Source organism: Lissotriton helveticus, chromosome 2_1 (genome assembly GCF_964261635.1).
Source record: "Lissotriton helveticus chromosome 2_1, aLisHel1.1, whole genome shotgun sequence".
Taxonomy (NCBI): Eukaryota; Metazoa; Chordata; class Amphibia; order Caudata; family Salamandridae; genus Lissotriton; species Lissotriton helveticus.
The window spans coordinates 625,580,398-625,599,330 of NC_136059.1; positions in this window are offsets into that span (position 1 = coordinate 625,580,398).

Here is an 18,933-nt window from a genome sequence, read left to right on the forward strand (position 1 = left end):
GGGTATTTTTAGCGTTCAGGGTCAGTTTTCAGTTTTTGGGTAAAGGGGTATTTTTAGGGTTCAGGGTCAGTTTTCAGTTTTTGGGTAAAGGGGTATTTTTAGGGTTCAGGGACAGTTTTGGGTTTTTGGGTAAAGGGGTATTTTTAGGGTTCAGGGACAGTTTGGGGTTTTTGGGTAAAGGGGTATTTTTAGGGTTCAGGGACAGTTTGGGGTTTTTGGGGTACAGGGTTAATTTGTAAAAATAAAATAAAATTATATTTAAATTAAATTAATTAAATGTAATTCAATATAAATTAATTATATTTTAATAATTTAAATTAATTTAAATTAAAAAAAATATTTTTAGGGTTCAGGGTCAGTTTTGGGTTTTTGGGGTACAGGGTTAATTTGTAAAAATAAATTAAAATTATATTTAAATTAAATTAATTAAATAAAATTAAATAAAATTTAATTATATTTTAATAATTTAAAATAATTTATATTAAAAAAAATATTATATACTTACCAATATTTACGTTGTAATGGTATGCGTTGTAAAGGTACTTGCGTTGTAAAATCTTGCGTTGTAATGGTATGCGTTGTAAAAGTTTTTGTGTTGTAAAAAATTTGTTGTAATGGTAGGCGTTGTAAAAGTATGCGTTGTAACGTCATACATCCGTCCCCATACCTTGTCGAAATCCATATTGAAAGATCGACAGGATGTTGGCCTCCTCGATCCATTGTTTGACACGTTTTAAAATAATACGCCCAGCTACTTTCATTAAGGCATCAATAAGAGAAATTGGGAGATAGCAAGATGGATCATGTCTGTCCCCCTTTTTAAATATGGGGGCTACTATCGCTTCTGACCACGTTGATATTAATCCATGGGTATTGGCACAATTCATCACTATAGTTAATAGAGGGGCCCAGAAATCGATTTCGGCTTTAAAAACATCGATTGGTATTGCATCCGGGCCCGGTGCCTTGCCATATGGGCTTTCTCTTATTGCCAAAATCACCTCCTCACAGGTGAAAACAATATCCAACAAGGGATTTCTCGAGGAAGATCCAGTTTTATGGGGAGGTGTAATATAAGGCGTAGGAGATAAATAAGAGGGGTCAGAGTTCCCATACAAATTCTGAACATAGGCAACCCAAGTATCCCCATTTATTGCTATATCCAGCAACTCTGGCTGTTTTCCTCGTGCAATAGGTGCGTTTACAGCCTTCCAAAAACCAGCTGGGTCTTTATTTTTAGAAGAAAAAATTAAGGCCTCCCAGGCCTGTTGTTTCAAAATTTTTTCCCTACTCTTAATCGCACCGCGATATTGGCATCTAGCCTGTCTAATCTCATTTGGTGATCTGGGGATGGCATGCAAAGCTTTTTTTAGGGATTTTAATGCAGAAGTACAATTCTTATCGAACCAACCTCTGGGTTTATTAGGTCCTGGTTTAAACTGGCATGTTAATAATAGTTTTAGTGACTCTTGTATCTTAAAAAAAGAATCCAGAATTTTTTAAGGATCTTCTAAAGGAGATAGGCAAATGTTAATCTCTAGCTTTCTTTTAGATAATAAAGTGTCAAACAAAACCTCAGGTACCACCTTATCCCATTTAAGAGTGTAGCCGTTGGTACATCCAACAGAAATAGGTTGTTGATAGATAAGACTTTTTTCCTTAATTGCCTGTTTCCCTTTTTTCTTATTTATATTAAATACTATTGCATAATGATCACCGTAAATATCGTCCAAAGTTTTCCATGATGAGAGTAGATAAGCATGAGATTTAGAAAACAAGGTGAAATCAATCACGCTGTTTGAACCTCTACCATGGAAAGTTGGATAGAAAGGCACGGGCGGTGAGCATAAGTCATTTACATAATCCAAATTAAAATAAAAAAGAAAATTATTTAAAATATCCCCTGTTTTAGAATGAATAAAGTGGTTCAGGGTATCATCGATAGAAAAGTCAAAACCACAAATTCCCTTTGGGCCATACTGGCAGATATTACAATTGAAATCACCCAGGCAGGCGAGCATACACTCCCTGTCAATAGATTCTTTTAGTGTGACAATTGTATGACTTAGTTCATTTAGAATTTGTTTCAAAGTTTCAGGTGCCAGATTATTGTAAAAGTTTACTAAAATAAGATTAAGAGAACTACCCCACCCAATCACTAAAATCTGATAGGATTCTGTAGGGATGTGTTTCAACACCGTTAATCCACTGGCAATGTTAATATAGGTGCATAGACCAACCTTATTTCTTCCCTGATTGCTCGTCACAGCTGGTACATGGAAAGTCTGAAACCCTAAGAGGTGCACTGGGCTTAGTGTCCACGTTTCCTGGAAACATAAGATAGTATAACTATTCACTATGTCCAGCCATGGTTGGGAACCAATTTTTGATGCAAGACCGGCCACATTCCAGTTGAGTACCAGATTTGGGGCATAGGCAGGTAGAGGTATAGAATATTTAGGCACAACCCCTCCCCCCCATATTTGGCAACACTTATTACAGGAAATGAAACCATGTCGTGGCTGTCATGGGTCCCAACATTTCCCCCCAAGTTAGCTTCCAGATGGATTTCCGGCGGGCTTAAAGGATTTCCGATGTTAAAGTTAGCAGAGGTAGTCAACATAGCCATACTATTATATGACGTAATAGCCCCCACAATACCTCCATTATTTTCCTCTGGGGGAGACAAACAATTCACCATGTCTTGCAGTTTAGTTGGACTCAATGTCACGTTGCCAGTTCCTGCACACACATTCAAGTCTAATTTATCTACACAGTGCTTCCCCCTCATATCTTGTAATGGCTCCGGCGGTCTACTCATTGGGATAGGAGTAACAGTAAGGAATTCATCTGATGTATTACGATTAATCTTGTACTCTCGGGTAGTTCCCACATAAAGAGTAGATGGAATGAGTCATTCATTTACATCCAAGCCAGAGAGGGGTTCGAATAAGTTGTGTAGTGGAATGTTCCAGTACTCATTTGGATTTATGGGGTGGGAATTATTGACAAATGGAAAAGAATATCTATTTGGGCGTTGGGGTGGGAAAAAGGGGGGAAAATTGTTAGTATACTGTCTGGGGGCGGTAAGGTGAGGGATACGATGGGGAAAATGTGGAATATCAAAACTACGCAAGATTGGAGGGTTATTAGGGGGCCTCATTAGAGCTTCAGGGTAAAAATAGCACAGGTTACGAGATGATACACCATCCTCGCTTCTCCCTGGAAACCAGTCACTGATGTACGTGACCACCCAATGATCCTTAAAATTTACTATTACCACATCGCCCTCAATGTCTTTGGGGCGAGGACCCAACCAGTTACACCGTCTTACCGATACTATGTCTCCATTTAGATGTAATGGGAGAGGTCTGTTGTTACGCAGCCAGTAGATAACTTTATTTTTAAGGCTTGTGTTAGGTTCTATGTTTCCTACTGGCACGACCGGGACTCCTGTTAAAATAATGACATAGTTGGATAATTCTGGAGGTAAGTCTGCAATATTTCTGAAGTTAGAATTTACTCTATTCGTTTTAGTTGCCTTCTTCGGAGAGTGTTTTCTGGTAGGAAGGACTTTCGGAAGACCTAATTTAGCTTTCTCTTTGTGTGTATCTTGTATGGCCACCGATTTAATAGAGTATTTTTAGATACGAACGAGTCCTTTTGTGGCCTAGATGGTTTCTGTATTGGATCTTTATTTGTTGAACAGATTTCCCTTGGATTGGTTGGTTTAGGGTTTTCAGGTAAATTAGAAGCTGCCAGAATACAATCCATTTTTTTCCCCCAACCTTTTAACTCTCTCTGTAAGTGGAAGTAGGAGAGATTTTAGAAGGCATTCAATAGCCTCCATTATCCCTTTAGTCTGCAAGATTTCTGGTAGCGAAGTTATTATTGTTGGAGGCCCTGTTAATACATCCTTTCCTAACTCCTTAGATGACTTATTTGATAACTCCTCAGAAGGTGAAGGAATGCTTGAAATTTTTTCCCCTTTTCTCGCCCCTCCTTTTCTCCTTTTTTTAGGTGGAGGACGGGGTACTCCCATATACTTCTTGGATTGTAATTTATCCTTAGTTACACTAACCGCTATTGGTGGTTGTGTCTCCATAGATACTACAACCTCTACTGGAGAGTTAGAAGCAGGAGAAGATGCGTTGCTGTTAGACTGAGAGACTACGTCTAAAAGTATAGGGGAGTTTAGATCTATTGGAGAAATTGAAGTAGCAGGCGGCCCGTTGATAGAGAGATCATTAATTTTTTCTGTAGCATGTGACGGTGGGGACCTGTCTTGAAAAATGAGTGGGATATTTTCAGTGCTAAACAACTCTGCGTCTACATCTACTAGCGTTTTATTATCTAATTGTGTAATGGGTGCAACCTTCTGTGGGGAGATAATTGGCTTATTTTTTAAGAGTTCAATGGAGAAACGGCGCTCTCCACGTTTCTCAGTCAGTGTGATCTCCTTATCTATTTCTCTAGTGGCCCTAGCAAAATATTTATCTAATGGCCCAAGTATAGAAACCCCTACATTAGGCGGTAAAGAGTTTGGGACACCTGTAGCCATCCTAGGTCCTCAGATCAATAACAGCATAAACAATGTTCTAACATGGACCTATGACATACAGGTGTAAAATGAGCCCCGAGGGGATGAAGTTAGCCACACAGGAAATAAGGGACAAGAAGAGCACAGCTTACTGTCCAGTACTCCCAGGAGGAGGGTAGAGTCCAAAGCAGAACAGTTAGAGGGGGGACCCAGCCCAGCCTGGACCAGCCCCGGATGGCCACAGACGGCCCGCCCTCTGCCCGGGCTTAGCCCGGCGACCATCCGCGCGCGTTCCACGACGCGGGTAGAGGGCGTAGTTTTTATGCGCCGACTGCAGGTGTGCGGCGTCGGCCACAAGGCCTCCTGGGGATTGTAGTCCCCCCTCTCGGCGGCCGTGATGCTGGTGTAATGGCGTCTCTGCGGGCAGAGGGGGACCCTGGGCCGATGTCAGGAGCCCGCGAAGAATAGCCCAAGGGAGTCGCCAGTAAGAGGAGTCAGAAGGTGGTCTGCCGCTGCAAATCGATCCTGGCAAGTTTTCAAAATGTTTCCCGCTCTGCCGGGAAGAGGGCGTAGTTTTTATGCGCCTCCGGGCGCTGACTGCAGGTGTGCGGCATCGGCCGCAAGGCCTCCTGGGGATTGTAGTCCCCCCCTCTCGGCGGCCGTGACGCTGGTGTAATGGCGTCTCTGGCGGCAGAGGTGGACCCTGGGCCGATGTCAGGAGCCCGCGAAGAATAGCCCAAGGGAGTCGCCAGTAAGAGGAGTCAGAAGGTGGTCTGCCGCTGCAAATCGATCCTGGCAAGTTTTCAAAATGTTTCCCGCTCTGCCGGGAAGAGGGCGTAGTTTTTATGCGCCTCCGGGCGCCAACTGCAGGTGTGTGGCGTCGGCCGCAAGGCCTCCTGGGGATTGTAGTCCCCCCCTCTCGGCGGCTGTGACGCTGGTGTAATGGCGTCTCTGGCAGCAGAGGGGGATCCTGGGCCGATGTCAGGAGCCCGCGAAGAATAGCCCAAGGAGTCGCCAGTAAGAGGAGTCAGAAGGTGGTCTGCCGCTGCAAATCGATCCTGGCAAGTTTTCGAAATGTTTCCCCAAATTTACACTTATGTGGATTAACATGATCTTTACAGAACACACTTTAACTAACCACCTAAGTCTGTTTACTGCATAACGCTCTAGCACATTTGGGTAATGTCAGCGCTATATTAAAAACAATGCATACACAATTACATTTTTGATGCGAGGGTTGAACATAATATTTCTGTACACAAAACTAGTCAGTAATACATACACTACAATTAACTTACATCAAAAAAATACTTTAATTCCCACAACACATAAGAAAAGTATGCAACAACAAATAGCATCCAAAAACCAATACAACACACAATAAACTTACCAATAGCACTACACATATATAGATTTATCTGCAGCCTTTGATACTGTGTCTCACACAAGGCAGATTCAAAGGTTGCATGACATTGGCATTTTAGGTACTGCCCTTCAGTGGTTCTGGGATTTCTTAAGAAATAGACCTCAGACTATCTCACTGGGCACTTTTAAGTCTTGCATCATGTCAATTGACAAGGGGGTACAGCAAGGCCCATGTTTAAGCCCATGCTGTTTACCATCTATCTGGGCCCTCTATGCTACCTTTGCTAGATACTTTGGATTTGAAATTATGCCTATACTGATGATACTCAGCTTGTCATATCCTTTTGGGAGAACCTGGACAGGATCATAGTCCAGTTCTCTAATGGTATGAAAGCTATTGCAGGCTGGTTAGCAACTAACTTTCTGCAACTAAATATTGAGAAAACTGAGATCATGGTATTTGGAAAGGCACAGCAACTTTGGACATCAGAATGGCTGCCTACAGACTTAGGCCTGCTCCTATACCCAAACAGGTAGTGAAGAATCTTGGTCTTAAACTAGATCAGTCTCTGTCCAGGAAAGCAGCTGTTTCAACTGTTGAAGAAAGCTTTTTCCTATCTTCCTCTCTCTATTAGGAAAACCGTTGTCCGGGCCTTGATTATTATCAAATTGGACTACAACAATGCTCTTCTTGCACCACTACTGAAAGCCTTACATTGGGTACCTAAAAAAATAATTTTTAAAATGAGTGCCTCACGCATAAGTTATTAACAGGAAAAGGACGTAGTTATCTACGTAAGAAACTGAAGTACTACTGCCCAGTGAGGGATCTGCGCTCCAAGGACAAAGCCCGATTATCGCTTCTTATGTCCAATTGACTAGATGTGGGGGCAGGTCTTTCTCTTACATGGCTCCGCATTGTTGGACTGTCTTGCTCGATCATACACTGCAGTACAATGTATGTGTAATCTTCCTTCCCGCTCCACAGCTGAATCAATAAAGTTACTGTAACTAAAAAACGTCACAAGCTTTTTGGTGTTCTGTTGGCGGCTATTCTGCAATATACATGCATGCTATAAGAGAAACATTCAACATGGGAATCACTCGATGTTATAAAGAACTGATAAAACTCTATACATGTTTTAGGTGTCATAACGTTGGTTGTACATTACGTTAGATAAACACAACATTTGTTATGTCATAATTATGAGTGCCTGCTTCATTGCTACATGCCAGTAGTCCGATAGGTATACAGTTGGTGTTCCTGAATAAAAACAGCTGTATGTTTATAAATAACATGAGAATTCAACCCATTCATTCAACCCGTGAGGTTTCAATGTGTTCAAATGGTAAATTCAGTAATTCTCTCTCTTTAATGGATTGTTTCTGTGGTCAAATCCTTCCGCCCCTTCTGCAATCATCAAAACGCAAGCTTTGAGTTGGCTTATTTGATGTTGTGCCTCAATAAAGTGGGTAGCTACCGTAGATTTGGTCAGATTCGTCCGTATGTTACTTTTGTGCTCGTTGAGTCTGACTTTCAATTTGCGTTCAGTTTGGCCAACATATGCTTTCCCGCAGGGACATTTGAGCATGTAGATAGTGTTAGTGGTGTTGCATGTGGCGTTCACTTGTAGTTGAATCTTATGACCTTTCATGGGGTGGGTAATGAAACCTCCTCTAACGATATTGTGACAGTTGTTACAATTCCAACAAGGTGTGGTCCCACTATATTGTTTTGTGTTCTGATTGGGTGTTTCAACATTTCTCCTAGGTTTTTAGACCTAGTGTAGGCGAACAATGGTTCTTGTTCAAAAATATTTCTGAAGTCTGGTTCCATCTTCAATAAGTTCCAATGTTTTTTAATTATTTTCTTAAATTGACCACTCATATTGGAATACTTGCTCACAATGGTAATTCTATCATCCTGGTAGGCTGTGATATTAACAAGTTTTCTCTGTTTTTTTTGTCTGTTCGATCTATGGCTTGTTTCAATACTGTTTCTGGATATCCTCGTTGTTTAAAGTGGGTTATCATCTGTTCAATTTGTTCTGTTTGTTTCCTTGGTTCCGAGACTACCCTCTTGACCCTTAATAATTGGGAGTATGGTAGGTGCTGCTTGAGTGGTTGAGGATGAAAACTCTCATATCTTAAGATGTTATTTCAATTGGTTGGTTTTCTGTAAAGGTTTTTTTCAAATCCTGTTTCTTTTTTGGTGATCTCTACATCCAAGAAGTGGATGATGTTCTCCTGGATCTCAAAGGTGAACTGAGTTCTTTCGTCTATGGTGTTCATTTGGGTAATTTGAGTGGTTAATGTGTCTTTTGTGCCTCTCCATAGAATGAAAATGTCATCTATGAAGCGTAAGTATAGTAGTGTCTGAGCTTTCAATGTATTGTTTTCCAGAGTGTATTTTTCTTCAAAATCGCTCATAAAGATATTTGCGTATGTTGGTGCTGCGCAATTGCCCATGGATGTTCTGCACTTTTGTAAATACCAGGTGTTGTCTCATTTGAAGTAGCTGTGCATGAGTGTAAATTCCAATAACTCCATCAGAAAAACTTTCATGTTGTCCTGGTATTCTGTGTTCAGTAATGCTTTTTCTACTGCTTCAATGCCTTGCTGATGGGGGATGGATGTGTATAGAGATTTGACGTCTATTGTACATAGTACTATGGGTTGTCCTCTGTAATGATGATGGTTTTGAGTTTGTTAAGAAAGTCAGTGGTATCTTTTAAGAATGATGTCATTTTCATCACACAAGGATGTAAATATCCATCTAGAAACTTCCCCACTGGTTCATGCACCCTTCTCCTGGTGGATACTATTGGACGACATGGTGGTCTAAAAGGATCCTTGTGTACTTTCGGCACCATGTAGAAGCTGGGACTTACAGGATTTTCCTGAATTAAGTATTTCTTCACCTTTTCATTAATCACTCCATCTTTTGCTGCTTTCTGAACAATCTTTTCTAGTGTGTGTTTAATTTCCATGGTTGGGTTAACATCCAGTTTCATGTAGATGTTCTCATCCTCTCGGTGACTCTTCACTTGTTCCACATCGTATGATCTATGACAATAGAACATCCAGGGTACAAGGCAATAATGACTGCACTTATCTAAAGTTTGATCTCATGTGTTCAAAGGATCTGGGTGCCAAGAACCTGAAGCCACATACACCTAGGCTTCCAAGGGTATATACCCAAATTTTGCAACACAACACAATGGTTCAGCACTCTCTATAACAACAGTGATTAAGATCAGGTTCTTCTTTTCCCTCATTTATACTAAGAAATCATTTTTTCTGGTATCCTTTGTAGCTAATATAGAAAATATGTGAGAAAATCCGTTAGTAGGTGATTTGGATTATTGTATTTGGTGTAAATATGTTTTTTAAATCTTTGCATTGAGGACAAGGATTGCATTTGTGATTATTGTCTATCCATGTATGTGTTTTAACTTGTAAATAGCAGTGTGTAATATATGTATGTTAAATGTATTTTGTACACTTATTTTGTAGCCCTGAAGAAGTCCTTTTGGACGAAACGCGTTGGCTACGCTTTGTATGAAGAAAAAGAATAAAGCAATTTAAGCCCTACTGAACGGATTCTGAAAATCTTCATTTGTTTATCACTGTTTTTGTAGAGAGTGCTGAACCATTATGTTGTGTTACAAAGTATGATCTATTTAATAAAACTAGGGCACCTCCTTTGTCTGCTTTTTGACAGATTACTTCGTTATTGTTGGCTATGGATCGCACTATCCCAAATTCCTTGGCCGTGAAATTCTGCCGTTTGTTTTTCTTGTTAACATTTAATTTGGATATATCTTGCTTGACTACCTGTTCAAATAGATCCAAAGTTTTATGACTTATGGGAGCCATATAAGTGCTAGTTGGTCTTAATCCTTTAAGCTGGTCTTCTTCTTCTGTTCTTTGTTCAGTTATGACATCATTGAAAAAATGTCGTAGTCTCAATTTCCTCATTAGTTTAAAGAAACTAACGTTTAGATCCAATGAGTTTGTATGGGCTGAGGGTACAAATGATGTACCTTTTTGTAATACTCGTAATTGGTCTTCTTTAAACTGGTAGTCAGAGATATTAATAACAATGTTGTTCTCTGGGTTCATTTCTTGGTCTTGCCCTTCTTTGCTGTGACGTTCCTTGTTTGAGGTGCTCCTTTTTCTTTCTCCTTGTCTTTTTCCCCGCCGGTGTCGTCCCGGTCTTTGCGGCCTGTTCCTAAAAAAGGAACCCTGATTGATGTGCTTGGTTCATTTTGTGGACCTTGGGTGGTATTTTCGCGTGGTCTACTTCTTGATGAAACATCAGTATCCGTTGAGGAGGTGTCTGTGTTGGTAGTGTAGGGTTTGTTTTGTCTCTATTTTGCATAGATCTCCGTGCATGAACGACATGGTGCATGGTACACCGCATACACCGACATGACAGTGGCGCTGCCATGGCCCCGAAATATGCTTGAGGCTCTCTATGACAGTCTACTCAGAATACAGTGGTTGGTATGCCGCCATCTTGTCAGCGTTCTTCCAATTGCTGCAACGGTGGTGGGACTGTCTTTATTAGACTCCGGGCCCACATACTTACAATTTTTATATTCCCATTATAATACAACTTACATTAGGGAAGCTTTTGGACTTTAAAAGGGTTGCATATACTATTTCCATTCCAAAATAAATTAAGTAAGGGAAGTTGTTGGACACAAAAAGGGCAACATTTATTATTCCCACTTCAATCTAGCTTAACTCAAGGAAGGTGCTGGACACTAAAGAGGCAACATTATCCATTCACCTTGCTTTAAAACTTATCTCAGGGATAGGTTTGGCCATAAAAGGGTCAAATATACTATTCCTATTCCAACATAAAATAATTTAGGGAAGGTGTTGGCCACTAAAGAGGCAACACTTACTATTTCCAGTCACAAATCTAACTAAACTCAGGGAATGTACTGGACACTAAAGAGGTAACATTGTCCATTTATAGTACAATAAAATCTATCTTAGGGAAGGGGTTGGACACTAAAAGAGTTAAATATACTATTCCTTCTCCAAGATAAAATAATTCAGGGAAGGTGTTGGACACTAAAGGGGCAACATTTATTATTCCCACTCCAATCTAGCTTAACTCAGGGAAGGTGCTGGACACTAAAGAGGCAACATTATCGATTCACCTTGCTTTAAAAGTTATCTCAGAGAAAGGTTTGGATAATATAAAACGGTTTTTGATATACTGTTCCCACTCCAACATAAAATAATTAGGTGAAGATTTTGGACCCTAAAGGGACCACATTTTTGATTCTGTCTCCAATGTAACTTAACTCAGGGAAGGTGCTGGACATTGTCCTTTCCCACTCCAATATAAATTATACTAATAAACATGATGGACACTATGTGCCTGAATACGAGTTTGGCGGTGCAGTGCCACGTCTGCCCCTTTGCCGCACGCCAAACCCATGGTGAGGTCGCCCGCCTGCCAGATTAGGAGTTTCCTCCTGTCTTGCGGGCTTTTCTTTTCTCTTTTGCTTTTTTCCCCACGCCAGTGCCTTTAAAAAATAGGCACCGCAATGGGAACGTCAAATATATTTCCTACATGGCATGGACAGAAAATTCCATGCTTTGCAGGAACTAGTGTGCATGCATACAGGGGGCCACATGGCACAGTGGATACATCCATCCACAGGGCCCCCTTTGTTTCCTCTCCACCAGAGCAGGAATCGTCATGAAAGCCTGGCGGAGAGGAAACACCTAATATACAGTCCTGCCAAGGATATGAATGCCTCTGTACCTTTGCAGTCCCTGTTGGCTGCAGCGGGGTTATGGCAGTTCCACCTTCTATCTCGTAATAGGGTGAAGGGGAAACCACCACAGCTGCGTCCCGTGAGTCTGACGGTGTGTGGACAGCCAGATTCATAATTAGGCTGTTACAACAAAAAAAGAAACCCAAAATATATGACACTATACAATTAACATTTACTATATCGGCCGCAATATCAGCAAGCTGAACAAACATCTAAAAAACACATGTATTTAAAATTAAATTATCAATTTAAATATTTACTATTCATACACTTTTAAAAATATATATTGATTATACAATTATATAAAATCTTTAACACTACAGTATTGCAAAGTATAATAAAAATGTAATTAATATTATACATATATTTAGAAATAATAAACTTGCAAATATATTGAAAGATCATTATTTCATTTACATTGAACATAGCAACGCCATAATAATTGATATTTTTACTATTCATAAAATAATATATTAAACTATTTGCATAATTTATTTTCTAACTAAATACCAAAATTCAAATGTACAATAATATTACAATTTTAAATATTTTTCCATTTTACAACACTCAAAAACAATTTTATAAAAATGTTTGTGTTTTTTTAAATCTTTTAGAAACTAATATTAATATTTTCTCAGCAAATATTATATAACTCTATTTGTTGCTTGTTTTTAAAAATTACCAATGATGTATCCATTTTTTTTTTTAAATCGTACTTTTAAAATTTTTAGAAATAATCAAAAATGTATAATACAATTTTAATTCTGAAATAATTCATATAAATTACTGTAATTATTCAAAAAGAACCACCCTCATCCAATATTAAGGGCCTCATTATGATGCCGGTCTGACCAGCTTCAGTGGTCCTGTCAGAGGTTATCTGACTGCTAAGGTCTCACAAGAAGTAGTTGTGCGGACTACCGGATTACAATGCTTGCATATAGACAGAAACCCGACCGCCTTGGTCCTTCCAAATACCCAAGGAAATTATGACCACAGAGGCATCAGAAAGGACCAATGGAGCCAGTTGAACAGCAGGTAACCTTAAGAATCGCCCACATTATTACGATGCGACTTTCTGACAAGCCAACCATGGCGGTCCAACCACCTTATCCGAGCTGGCAAAAAGGGAGGGATATAGTACCAACAACCACCTCTACACAGCTTCTCATGTATTGTGCTGACATGAAGCCTGTCCTACATGTCCTGCTGCTGCTATATCTGCTCGGTGACAACCAAAATCAGCAGCGCCATGGATGCAACTGCCGGTAAGTGACACACCTAAACCTCTACATAGACTCCTTAATAAATCAATGCCCATCCATAGAAAAGCAGGAGAGTATATTTGTCTGAATGATTGGGGGTGTGTGAGCAACATGTTCCCAAGTCATCTTGCTGGGACATTTCGCCAATGTAGATTTCTGAGAAGCTGCACATGAACACCAAGAACACTCCTCCCACCAATGTGCAACCCTTCCTATTATCAATAAACCACTTTCTGTTATACCTCTACTTCAGCCTCCACGCCTGTTTATCAAACCTGCCTCCCCACACTCCTGTTTTTAGAATATAATTCATGGCATACGAGAGAACAGACAAGTCACTCTGAAATTATAGGTGAAATATATATGGAAAAATCTAGGATCTTCTAAATAAAGTCTACTAGATCTATACTCAGCTTCGCATATTTGCACAGGCCGATCATCATACCTGCCACCTACTCCAGTTGGAAAAAGATGTGTGACACGCCGAGATTTTAAACTTTTTTCCCACACACTTAATGGAGCTTCTTTTGCTTCCTTCATTTGAAACAGCTCAATGGCATCATCAATAATGCCTTTAGAATGCAAAGGATGGATGCTATAATGTTCATAAATTTCTTCTGTCCTGGATTGATCTACCTTCTCAATCTGACCTGTTGATGGAACTCTCTGAGCCTCCATATGTGTGATATCTTGCAGGCTTTCCACATTTCTATAGTACACATTGGTTTGCACCTGAAATAAAGTGTTTTTTTTAAATTTTGATAATACCTACTAATGCCTACCATATATTCTTTTTTCCTGGTAGGCACATGATTTATACGACTTACTAGCCCTTCCTCTAAATATCTAGCTAGCTAGTTCCATTTCATTGTTTTTTGTTTTACATCTAGTGGCAAATACACTACCCTATCTTTTAGACCTTTTTGCAGCTCTGTTGGGGCACACTTGCCTGTTTTTGGCTTCATATTTACTATATCCTGAAATGGATGGATAGTTTGGATAAGAATGGAGTCATAAATATTTAAACCTTGAAGTACTTCTGGTATGGGAACCATTTCTAACTTGCTAAGCACAGCTCTATCAGGCATTTTTTATCCTTTAGTTTATTGTAGCAGTACTTATTTATAACTTGCCATGTGGACAAGTCAAATCTTTCTTCTACAAATAAGTACAGTGTAATCTTTTGCCAGTTATCATTATTCTCTTTTTCACTTCTCAAATGTAAGTCAATAGTCCCCGTTTTCGTCTAGTAGTGAGTTCGTCAACAGCATATACAAACATACTCTGGTTTTTCAGCACATACAGTCTTAGATTTTGTAATCTAATCTTCAAAACTATCACCTGATGAAGCTGTTTCCTGTTCTAGGACTCCTCCTGTTGTCAACACTTCAATTTCCCTACAGTACTGTTCTGGACCAATGAAACAAACCTGTACATCATCACAAACCTTTTCTATCTCTGCCACAGTACCATACAAAAGTGCCCTATTCATTTCTCCTACACATAAAGCAGGATTTTTCACACTGTATAGTCTCCTTACTAAAGTTTGAATGGTGTACAGCTAAGATCCTAATATGATGAATGGTGCTTTGGCACACTATCTTTTATAAACAAGAAAGTGAGTGTCCCTGTAAATTTGTATGGTTTCTCAGCTTGCAAGAATCCAAACCTTGTAAAGTATTTATTTTGTGTTTTGAACATCACCTTGGAATTATACTTAGGTATTTCCTTAATATATCAATAGATTACTGTATACTACTACAATTTCATCTCTATACAGGGACCTGACTACGCTTCCCTTGTACATCTTTTGCAATACCTTCCTGTACATTTCTAGGTATCATCACCTCTTATGCTTTAGGACTTGAATTCTTCATTTCATAACATTGTCTGCTTTCATCAATAGCATGAACAAATCGGTTATCCTGGAGATAGCTTTCTTCATTAAAGAAAGGCTCAGTACTAGACGTATGTATCCATTCTCCACAAAAAAACTGTACAAAAGTTACCTCTATTCAATAATCTTTTCCTCTGGTTTTGTCTCCTTATGCACAACACTATTTTGTTCAAGGGACATCATTCTATTTAGAATAAAATTGAAAAGCTTTCTCTGAAAGGGCATTATCAACTACTCTCTTATGTTGTTCTTTCTGCTTCAGGGCATCACTCCTTTATAGTTTTTCAAATTTCTCAGTAGATTTACAACCACTCTACAATGAAAAATTCTGGCTCTGATTTCCTTAAACTGCTTTTGTCTCCTGTTTAAGGTGCATCTGTGTTTTTTATAATCGTTTCTATTCTTGCAATCTACACTTTGTCCACTCTCATTGTTTCTCATAGTCATAATTTCATTTTCTTTATTTTGTAATATTGGCAAATATCCACATATGTTTATTGGAAATGGCTTTGTCCTCTTACCTGTAGCTCTTTTTTCTTTCACCTATTTTCTGCATTTTGCCGCTTTTGTAACTCATTTTCTGCAAACATACTGTAGTTGCTTCTGTTGCTTTTTTGTCTGAGCTTTTGTGGACATAACAAAAGTTACACTCCAAATGAAGCTAGAAATAAACCCTCGAGGCATTCTGCACTATTAATCCTTCTCAATGTTAAACAAACCATGTTTAGTGAAAAAATACCACCCTCATCATATACCTGACATTTTCATCAGCCTTACGGAACATAGATCACCATGTAAACATATATGCGATTTCTTAATAGAGGTACACCTTCAAACCATCTTTCCAAAACTATATACCCCTCTGCATACTTAAGTAAACTCAAAAGTCCCACCATATATGTATCTATTTGCAACCACAAGAACCACATCTCACCAACTACAAATATGCAAAGCAGTCATATAAGTTAACAAGCACATTGACAATCACTTCCCAATAAATATTTAACAAGTATTACTTCTTTCTAATTCATATACAGGCAAACAACATGTTCTCATCTTTTATTTGTGACTACACTACTCTTGTTTAATAATCTCACTAAAAGTACTACACTGCCCAAAATGCAAAAGACAGATGTATCTCTTCTGCACATTTAAAACCTTATTAGATCCTCATTGCATCTTTCCACAATACTATACTATTATAATTTCAATAATGTACACAATGTAATAAAGAGGCACTAATTCATTTTTCTTTTAATTCACAAAACATTAACCTCTAATCTCTTAAACACATATCTTCTAATAGATACAGTTCATCTGATATTTTTTTGTATTACTGTGATATTCTTTTTTATCAAACTCGCGTATAAATCTTCATTTCTAATGTAATTTTTATAAAGGATTAAAAGTTATGTTCATGCCAGTGAATTCAGTTTGTAGATTATATTGTTGTTTTAGCTCTTTCTGGATGATTTTGACACTGATTTGTAAAACCTAAGCACAAGAATGATACACCACTCTCGTACAAAGCAACCATGAAATGGCAAACTCTACATCTTTGTACTCTGTTATCATGAGAAAGGCAGCAAATAAACTTATGTCTTTCATTTTAGACTGCACTATCTCCACTTGTGAATAGTTAGTATATGCTAACCATTTTCCTCTCTTTCAAAAAGAGATTCCAATCTATGTGTGTTCGTGATGTTTTCATGATGATTGCGGAGAAATCGCAAAAAAAACGGGAGTTCAAACCTATATCTAGCCTCATTTATTTTTTACATTTAAATACTATGCAACAGTTTACTACCCAGTGCTGGGTTGGAAATTAAAGCTTGCCTTTTCTTAAATTGTGAAGTCACTCCTCAATTTATTGAAAATGTTCTGTATCTTTTACACCCTTCCCTTACAATACACTCTTAGCTCAGTGTATCTAACAACCCTGTGGAACCAGTAGGTCACAAGCTCACAGCATATTCTAGAAGGTACATGGGGGCATATTATCAACAACTAGCGATATTTATCGCTAAATAAGCTTAGCGACTTTTTTTTATCACCGCACATCACCAGATTTTATCGCAGATATAACGTGCTATTAGCAACGTTTATCTCCAAAGCGATAAAATATCTGGCGATAGCCGCGAAATGCGTGACTATCGCTGGAAGTTCAGCGATATTCAGGCATTATCGCTAATAGGGACTTAACCTGAATATCCACCTCCTATTGGATATACCGGCTAAGAAGTGGTCTGAGCAGGCGTTAGGTTTTGACAATACGCCTGCGTTGATAATAGGCGATAGCGATGTTAGCGACTGCTTTCAGTCGCTAGCAGGTTGGGTACGCCCACTTTGTATGTCATTAGCGATAAATATCGCTGACATGCAAAGCGGGCCCCAAACAGCTCGCTATCACCTAAAGGCTGTTGCTAACTGATGTTAGTGACAGCTTGCTAATAGGGCGATGAAATCATCACTGCTTTGCAGCCAAAAGCGGCCGCAAACGCGGCGATAATTTCATTTCGCCTGCCTTGGTAATATGCCCGATGCTACTTCCAAATGAGATACAGCAGGTGTGGTTTACTCCACAGATTCAAAAGCATATCAATGTCTGTATTAAAATTCTTTTTTTAAAACAACAGCCAATAATAAGACTTCTTCCTAAGGTATTCAACTCACTACTATTGTTATTCACTTTCATGCTGACAGCATCCAAAGAGAAATATATATAAGTTCCTCACCTTATGATTCTGCGCTTTGGTGGCAATGACCTAGGCACATTGACTGGGGTATGGCTGGAGATCGTAATGAAAGAAGCCTTTGCAGAAGTGATGTCACTTTTCGCTCACACTGTCTTGGTGTATTCTAATATATGCCAAAAACAGAAATGGAAGAGGTCCAATCAATTCTGTTCAGAGATTGTCGAAGCCAGGAAACAAGGTAATTAAACTATTTCTGCGTTCCTCAGAGACCAACATTTGGATTTTTGACACGCATGGGATTTATATAAATGAGGGAGTTCTAAGTAACTTGAAAGTCTGCATCTTTGCTTATGTAAAGCAACCATATACACAAAGCCAATGCAATGGATCTTGTCAGAGCCACCCTAGTACCCAAAATATTGTGAAGTTTTTTTCTAAAGGTTTTTTGTTTGTTTAGTTTTTGGGGATCTTCGCAATGATGTTGTATTGGTCGCAGACACGTTGCAAAAACAGAAAACAAAAACAGACATTCAAAGACCACCAACATATCCAAAAATAATATGTAAAGAAATCCACTCTGAACATTACCCTACACATATTGCTATATACATACTTCTTTAAAAACATGTGTAAACTCATGTTTTTGTACTAAGTGTCTTTAAAATCCATCTTTAGGATCTATTTTCTGTTTTTGCAGTTATTCAGGACTTTGCGATGACGTCAATAAACACAATGATCGCGCCTTTTCCATAAAGTCAAAAACACATATATCCACATATACTTCTGTATTATACACACTATGGGGTTTCTTACAGTATTCTCTACAGTCATGTTTTTTCAGAGAGTTTCAGTAAAAACCATCCCTAAAACCTATTTTATCTTTTCACAGTGACTCATGAGATCACAATGATACGTCGTGAAAATGGAAAACAAAAGCAGACATTTAATGACCACCAACACATCCAAAAATAATATGTAATAAAATCCATTCTGAACATTGCACTACACATATTACTGTATTCATACTTCTTTCAAAGCATGTTTAAACTCATATTGTTGCACTGTTTTTGTTAAAACCATCTTTCAGACCTATTTAACATGTTCCAGTTATTCGGAACGTTGCGACATCACCGTTAACTGTGGCGGTCTTGCCTTTTCCATAAAGTGAAAGCACCTATATGCACACATATTACAGTATTTTACACACTAGGGTTCTATTACTATACTCTTCTAATTCATGTTTTTTCTAGTGTATTTCTAGAACAACAATCTCTGAAACCTATTTTCCGTTTTTGCTGTGAGGCTAGGGAGCGAGATGACGTCGGTAGTCGTGAACCCCGTGGTTACATCACGAAAGCGGAAAGCA